Source organism: Choloepus didactylus, chromosome 4 (genome assembly GCF_015220235.1).
Source record: "Choloepus didactylus isolate mChoDid1 chromosome 4, mChoDid1.pri, whole genome shotgun sequence".
In the NCBI taxonomy this organism is placed as follows: Eukaryota; Metazoa; Chordata; class Mammalia; order Pilosa; family Megalonychidae; genus Choloepus; species Choloepus didactylus.
Window position 1 is genome coordinate 39144554 of NC_051310.1, and position 8808 is coordinate 39153361.

Genomic DNA, 8808 nt, shown 5'->3' on the forward strand with positions numbered 1-8808 from the left:
ATGCACTTACACAGGCAAGAAGATCACAAAACCATTCAAAACACACTTCTCATAACTTCCCTCAAATAGCTGAATTTCAGTGGTTGCTAACTAATTTTCCTTCAGCATGCCTTGACCTATGGATGAGAAAGGCAGTCCAGGCAATGTGGCCCTAGTACCAGCATGCCAAGGTTGTTGCTTATATATGGGAAATTTGATTTCTTTTTTCCAAAACTTGACTTCAGTATTCTGAAAATAATAATAAAAGTAATAACCATTTATTGAGAATCTTCTACGTACCAGGCACATACAACAATTTGTACTGGTTATCCTCCTTTGCATATAACCTCCCCCAAATCCGTTCTCCACCCTTCTCTTCCCTTTTATGTGTTCTTTGGATTCCTGTTGGTTTGGCCAAAGTGAGGGATAGCAAAAGAGGTCAGAGAATGAGAAGAGAAATGGGGGATTCATCTCCTCCATCTCCTTGTCCACAGCACCTTGGCCAGCATTGTTTTTCATGGACTTACAGAATTCCTCATTCATTGCCATGATATCCCTCACAACGTTACCCCCAAACAAGGAACTTACATGCAAAAATAAGCTTGGTGATGGAAATGGGCCTAGGGAAATTAAGTGCCACACAACTAGAAAATGGAGTCAAGAGTCAAAGGAGGGCCTTCTCCTCTCCTGGCCATGTCATGTGCTCATCCACTGATACCAGTGTACTCTGAAAAGGAGAAGTCATCTGGCAAAAATGATACTTTGCCTGTTGTGTTCAAGGCTCCCATTAGACCAGATATTGTGAACTTCATTCACACCAATTTACACAAAAACTACAGATAGCCCTATGCTGTCAGTGAGTTAGCAGGTTATCAAACCAGTGCTGAGTCCTGGGGCACTGGCAGAGCTGTGGCTCAAATTCCCAGTTTCAGGTGGTGACATTCAACAATCTGGCCACAGTGCTTTTGGCTACATGTTTGCGTCAACCGAAACATGGTGTTCATGGCACCAAAGAGTAAACACAACAGAAGCAATATGCCATCTGCTCTGCCCTGGCTGCCTTACCAGTGCTGGTCACGTCTGAAGGTCATCATATTGAGGAAGTTCCTGAACTTCCTTTGGTGGTCATAGGTAAAGGTGAAGGCTACAAGAAGAACAAGGAGACTGTTTTGCTTCTTAGGAAACTTAAGGCCTGGAATGATATCAGAAAGTTCTATACCTCTCAGCAAATGAGAGCTGGCAAGGGCAAAATGAGAAATTTGAATTTGAATCCATGCAGGGGACTGTGTACCTTCTATAACAAGGACAATGTTATCATCAAGGCCTTCAGAACATCCTGGAATTACTCTGGTTAATATAAGCAAGCTGAATATTCTGAAACTTGCTCTTGGTGGGCATGTGGGGTGTATCTGCAGTTGGACTGAAAGTGCTTTCTGTAAGTTAGATGACCTGTATGGTACTTGCCATAAAGCTGCCTCCCTCAGGAGTAACTACAAGCTTCCCATGCACAAGATGATGAATATAGACCTTAGCAGAATCTTGAAAAGCCTAGAGATCCAAAGAGCCCTCCATGTACCATGTAAGATTCATTGCTGAGTCCTAAAGAGGAAACCATTGAAAGACCTGAGAATCATGTTGCAACTAAACCCATTTGCAATGACTATGCCCACAAACACCATTCTTTGCCAGGCCAGGAATCACAAAGTCAGGACAGATAAAGTGCTGCAGCACTAAAGGCCAAATTGAGTGAGAAGGGGGTTCCAGGCAAGAAGCCTGTAATGGAGAAGAAAGGAGGAAAGAAAGCTGTTAAGAAGCCACAGAAGCAGAAGCCTTTGGTGTAAAAGAAGATTGCAGCTACCAAGAAGCCAGCAGAAAAGAAACCTACTACAGAAGAAAAGAAGTCTACTGCTTCAATTGCTTATTCCATAAAAGTCAAATCATTTTGGGCAGCTTATTTTGAATAAAGACCAGATCAAAGAGGCAGTGAGGAAGAAAAAAAAAAAAGAATCAAGAAGGTCTGTCTGATTCTGGACCCCATGTTGTTGCTACCAAAATGACTAAATCTCCTCATTGCCATGATGGAGAAGTCTTTCAATTTCATGGCAAAATTGTTTTCCCTGCATTGAAAATTAATTAAAGTGATTTAAAATATCATCAGGGAAGAATGGCGCAGTGTGGTAGAAAGGGCATTGGCCTGAGTTGGGGATCAAGGTTTGAGAGCTGTCTGTTTGTACCTGAGAAGCCCATGGCACATCATCTAACTTCTTTCCACCTCAGTTTCCCCTGTGTAATAGTTTGTCCCCAAAGGACAGGAGGAGGACAGCCAACTCTTCACACTGCATCTACGGAGAGGTTAAGCATGGACGACTCTATCACACTGCGATTAGCCAAAGCAAATCCATATGCAGTTTGGATCCTTATTCCTTCTCCTTTGTGAGCTGAATCCCAGCTCTGTTCACCCTCATCTGAATAGCCATGTGCCTCAGGGGAAAGTCTCACTGAATGAATCTTTATTCATCTTATTCAATCACATTAATCTCATTTCCTTACCAAGAGATTGGTTGGGCATGAGAGTTTAATGCAATTCTGGCTGCAAAGATGTGAGGGGAAGCTGTGGAAGGCACTCCTGGAAAGTTGCTTTTAAGGACTTACACAAGAATGCTAATAACTAAAATCAGAAATGAAGGGGGGGGACATTATGACTGACCTCACAGAAATAAAAAGGATTATAAGAGGACGCTATGAACAGCTGTACTCCAACAAATTAGATAACCTTGATGAAATGGACAAAGTCCTAGAAACACACAAACTGTCTACACTGATTCAAGAAGAAACAGATGATCTCAACAGATCAATAATAAATAAAGACATTGAATTAGTAATAAAACACTCCCCAAGAAAGAAAAAACCCAGACTAGATGGCTTCACTGGTGAATTTAACCAAATATTTCAAGAAGAATTAACACCAATCCTGCTCAAATTCTTCCAAAAAATTGAAGAGGGAACACTTCCTAACTCATTTTATGAGGCCAACATCACACTAATAACAAAGCCAGATAAAGATACCACAAGAAAAGAAAATTACAGACTAATATCCCTTATGAATATCAAGTCAAAATCCTCAACAAAATACTAGCAAACCAAATCAAACAGCACATTAAAAGAATTATACACCATGATCCAATGGGATTTATCCCAAGTATGAAAACATAGTTCAACATAAGAAAAGCAATTAATGTAATATACCACATTAATAGAATGAAGGGAAAAAACACACGATCATCTCAATTGCTGCAAAAAATGGCAATTGACAAAATCCAGCACCCCTTCTTAATAACAATACCTAGACAACTAGGAATAGAGGGAAATGTCCTCAACATGATAAAAGCATATATGAAAAACTCGCAGTTAACATCATACTCAATAGTGAAAGACTGAAAGTTTTCCCTCTAAGATCAAGAAAAGACAAGGATGCCCACTGTCACCACTGCTATTCAATATTGTGTCGGAAATTCTAGCCAGAGCAATTAGGCGGAATAAGAAATAAAGGGCAACCAAACTGTAAAGGAAGAAGTAAAATTTTCCCAATTTGTTGATGATATAATCCTATAGAGAGAAAATCCTGAAAATTCCACAACAAAGCCACTAGAGCTAATAAACAAATTCAGCAAAGTGATAAGGTACAAGATCAACATGCAAAAATCAGTAGTGTTTCTATACACTAATAATAAACAATCTAAAAAGGAAATCAAGAAAAAAATCTATTTACAGTAGCAAATAAAAGAATCAAATATTTAGGAATAAATTTAACCTAGGATATAAAGGACTTGCACATAGAAAACTACAAAACATTGCTAAAAGAATCAAAGAAGACCTAAATAAATGGGAGAGCATTCGATGTTCATGGGCTGGAAGATGTCAATTCTACCCAAAGTTATGTACAGATTCAACTCAATTCCAATCAAACTTCCAACTTCTTTGCAGAAATGGAAAAGCCAAATATCAAATGTATATGAAAGGGTAAGGAACTCTGAAAGTCAAAACCATCTTGAAAAAAAATGAAATTGGAGGACTCATACTTCCTGGTTTTAAAATGTATTACAAAGCTACAGTAATCAAAACAGCATGGCACTCACAAGGACAAACATACAGATCTACAGAATCACATTGAGGGTTCAGAAATAGATCCTCACATCTATGGCCAATTGATATTTGGTAAGGCTTCCCAGTCCTCTCAATGGGGAAAAAATAGTCTCTTCAACAAACGGTGCTGGGAAAACTGAATATCCATACGCAAAAGAATGAAGGTGGACCCCTATCTCACTCCATACACAAAAATTAACTCAAAATGGATGAAAGATTAAACATAAGAACCAAAACTATAAAACTCCTAGTACAAAATACAGGAAAGCATCTTGATGTGTTAGTCAATGGTTTTTAGACTTTGCAACAAAGGAAAAAAATAGATAAATGGGACTTCAACAAAAGCGAAAACTTTTGTGCATCAAAGGACTTCATCATCAAAGTAAAAAAACAACCTACAGAATGGGAGAAAATATTTGGAAACCACAAAGCCAATAAGAGTTTGATATTCAGAATATATGAAGAAATCCTACAACTCAACAACCAAAAGACAAACACTCAATTTAAAAATGAGCAAAATACGTGAATAGGCATTTCACCAAAGAAGATATACAAATGGCCAAAAAGCACATACAAAGATGTGCCACAACATTAGCCATTTGGGAAATACAAATCAAAACCACTCACTACAAGATAACATTTCACACCCACTAGAATGATTATTATTAAAAAAAAAAAACCCATAGGAAATAACAGGTGTTAGAGAGGATATGTAGAAATAGGAACATTCATTCCTTGTTAGTGGAATGTAAAATGGTGCAGCCACTGTGAAAAACAGTTTGGCAATTTTTCAGGAAGTTAGACATGAAATTACCACATAACCTGGCAATTCCACTCTAGGTATATACCCCAAACAATTGAAAGCAGGGACTGAAAGAGGTATTTGCACACAAGTGTTCATAGCATCATTATTCGCAATTGCTGAAAGATAGAAGCAATCCAAATGTTCATCAACAGATAAATGGAAAAACACTGTGGTACAGACATATAATGGAATATTATTTAGCCATAAAAAGGAATGAAGTTCTGATACATATGACAACGTGGATGAACCTCTAAGACTCCATGTTGAGTGAAATAAGCCAGACACAGAAGAGCAAATATTGTATGATTTCACTGATATGAAATAATTAGAATAAGCAAATTGTAGAGTCAAAAACTAGAATATAGGTTACCAGGGACCATGGTGTGGGTAAGGAATGGAGAGTTAACACTTAATTGATGCAGAGTTTCATTTGGGTGGTAGAAAAGTTTTGGTTATGGATGGTGGTGATGGTAGTACAGCATACATTTGAATGTAGTTAAAAGGAGGAAATTTTAGGTTATATATGTGTTACTAGAATAAAAAAAATTTTTAAAACACATAGGACTGTACAACACAGTGAACTCCAATGTAAACTATGGACTATAGTTAGTATAAGTATAATAATATTGTTTCATCAATTATAACTAGGTACTACACTAACGCCAAGTGTTAATAATAGGGAAAACTGTGTGTTGGGGGGTGGGCATATATGGGAACTCTGTACTCTCTGAATGATTTTTTTGTAAACCTAAATGTTTCTAATAAAAAATAATATATTTTTAAAAAAGAACTTAAGTCAGGAGCTTTCCTTTTTTTCCTGTCCTGAATATTACTGTCTACAAAAATACCTAAAATTGAAGATCCATGAGGAGGCCATCCTATGACTGCACTATAAGGATAGCCAAGTAGAAAGATGGAAAGAATCTGGGGACTTGAGATAACTGAGCCCCTAATTTGAATCCCAGCATTGCCCTATCTCACCAAACTTCTTTTTTTATGAGATAATAAAGTTCCTTATGGTTCAAATTCCATTCCATCAAATCTGTTACTTGCAGCTGAAAGCACAATAGAGACAGATACAGATTGTGTTTCTGGTATTAACTTGTAATATGCAAGGGCTTTGTTTGTTTAAAGGAAATAATTCTTTTGAGGTCCTGTTCAGATCCTCATTTCAATGTCCTTGTCCAAACCTCTCTGTAGTTCCTTAAATTGGTCACCCCAGGCACAGACCAAGCATCAAACAAAAGAACTCCAAAAATTTAAGACTCACTGCCTTTGTTTTGACTGCTGCCTTGACCCTTCCCTCCCCTCGATACTCCCAGCTTTCAACCTCTTTTTCCACTCGCCAGAATTCAATTTCCCCTCTTCCTTGGGCTTGACCTTGGGGACTGTTTTCTCATCTATGGTTAAGACATCCAATTGACTAAGATGCAGGGTTTCCCACCAACCATACTGCTTCAGTGAGCAAGACAAATGTCCCTGCAATTTCCCCTCCCACTTGACTCCAATTTGGGCCATCTCAGGATCTTTGCCTCTAGTCCCTTTTTTGTTTGGGTTTCTCTTCTGGGTTCTACTGCTCATGTGTCTGCTGACTTTGACCAGAGTTTTATCCAATTTCTGAGATTTCTCAGTCTGTCTGCACTGGCTCAAAGTCCCTCCCTGGGTCCCCAGTATTCTTCATCTCTATGTTCAAGGAGAGTTGTTTCTTTTCATCATGCACTTTATGGAAAAAGCCAGTTGCAGTTGTTTTCTGGGAGAAGTTCTCCCTTGCAAACTTCTACACAGTTGTCTCTGCCCCTTCTCTGGCAGACAGAAGAATTTAGATTCTTCTCTGGCTGTTTTTGATGCACTCTCAGATGGGATACAACTCTAGTTTATGCTCCTGGCCACCTTCTCACCCCCAGGTTCAGCAACCAGAACTTTTTCTGTTCAGTTTTTCAGGCCCACAGAATGAAGGCTGTATTAGGAACTGAAAGGCATGCAGAAATGTACGAAATAGTATCCCTGCTCTTATAGTAGGAGATGCCTGCCTACCTCTAAGGTCCCTTCCAGCTCTTTCATTTCTTGCTTCCAAATAACACAGTAAGTTATTCAACTTCATGGATTGCTAACAGATTCTTGGACTGGAGCACCAGCTACTCCTAACAGGCCTGATTGGATAACAATGCAAAGTACAGTGGTATAATATGTGCAGTACACTGTCTTTCCTTTTTAAAAACTCATTTTATGAAACCCCTTAATTGAATCAGGTTTGAACTTCCTATGGCATAAAACCAAATAGAATTATACTGATGCTAAAAATGTAAATGTATCCCAGATACCACTGAATGATGTATTCATAGGAACACTTAAGCCTGCAGACTTGTGTGCATACACGGTGATGATAAAGAAGGGCCTGAGGATCAGGCATTTGAGATATAAACATTTATAGGAAAGTGTTTTAATTCCCTGCTTTCTAAAGATTGTAAAATAGTTGTGACCATGGCATCCTAAAATGTTGGACCTGGGAAGGTCTCCAAGACATGATTGGTTTATTCTCCAGATGGTGAAAAGGATGTCTGGGACACACTCACAGACGCTCAAGGTGCAAACAGAGCTGGGACCGTGTTCAGTTCAACAAACTCGCATAATGCTTCTACTTTGTGTGGATCACTGCCCTGAGCTTTAAGATAAAGAAGTAAATAAGAAACAACCGCTGCTCTCAAGGTAGCCCCGAGTGGCTGATGTCCAGATCAGGTTTTTTTCCATTTTCTCCCTCATTCTGAATTGTCCTCTTGAGAAATAGGAAGCTTTACCTTTTAGCAGCACATGCTTAAGAAACTAGGAAAAAGCAAAGGAATGTCTCCTTTCCTCCTTAGTTTCAGTCTGACTCGGCAAGCCAAGTCCTACGCTGCAATGTCAACTAACTCTGCTCCTTGCAGCTTTGTCTATGTGCCTTTCATTCCATTGCAAACACTCATCATTTCTTCTCATTCATTCATAACATGTTTATGGAAAGTCACAGGTCAGTGACAATTTAGTTCATCACAGTCTCCCTGTTTGATGGCAAGCTAGGGGATATCCTTTGGAGAATGCACGTACAGAACATTTATTTTCCTTTTTTTTTCCTCTTTTTTTAAAGGGGAGTAGTAGTCAACTCACCAAGGAGAAAAATTGTGCAGTGCGATGCTGTTCCACCAGTTGAAAGATTTCGGCTCTGATGTTGGTGCCTGATGTTTCTCTTTCCTAGTGCTGTTGCCAGGCAGACTTGTTACTGACACAAATTTCCTCCCTGATGACTTGAGCTCTTCCCCCTCCCAACTTCATTATGCCTGCAGCCGAGCTCTTGGCATGCTCTGCTGCAGAGAAAGCCACGCCAGACCCTCTGATTCACTCTCCTAAAATAACAGCCGGCCTGGGCATGTGAGTGATGCGATAAATCTGGAAAACATAAATCAGATCATCAGATACTATATCTGTTCATGCACACAAGCTGCGGTGGGCATGGTGAAATGCCCTCTTCGGGGGATATGCGCTGGAGGAGTTTAAAGGACACATATACAAGACCCGGGAAAGGTGGGTGAGAGGGAGGAAGCTGACATGCAGAAGAGGACTTAGAATTGCTGACATGAAACCCAGACACCAGACATGAGACTGAAGTGGAGCTCGGGCTCAGAGATGATAGAGAGGCTGGAAAAGTAAACCAGAAGAGAGCCCCCAATGTTAAAAAATCTTCTAGTGTAAAAAACTTGAGCCAAGGTGCAGTCCCTGAGATTGGACTTCAAAGGAATAGTTGGCTTCAGCTTACAAGGAACTCCATCAAGATGGAAAATAGAATATACAGAATCTGGCAGGTTAGCAGCCTTATTAAGGAATACTCTGGAAAAAGCCAATCAACAAGG

At 39.4% G+C, this 8808-nt stretch overlaps 1 pseudogene; it reads left to right on the forward strand.

Moving 5' to 3' along the window:
• The first annotated feature begins 663 nt into the window (after positions 1-663).
• On the forward strand, positions 664-1943 carry LOC119532600 (annotated as a pseudogene).
• Positions 1944-8808: the final 6865 nt, after the last annotated feature.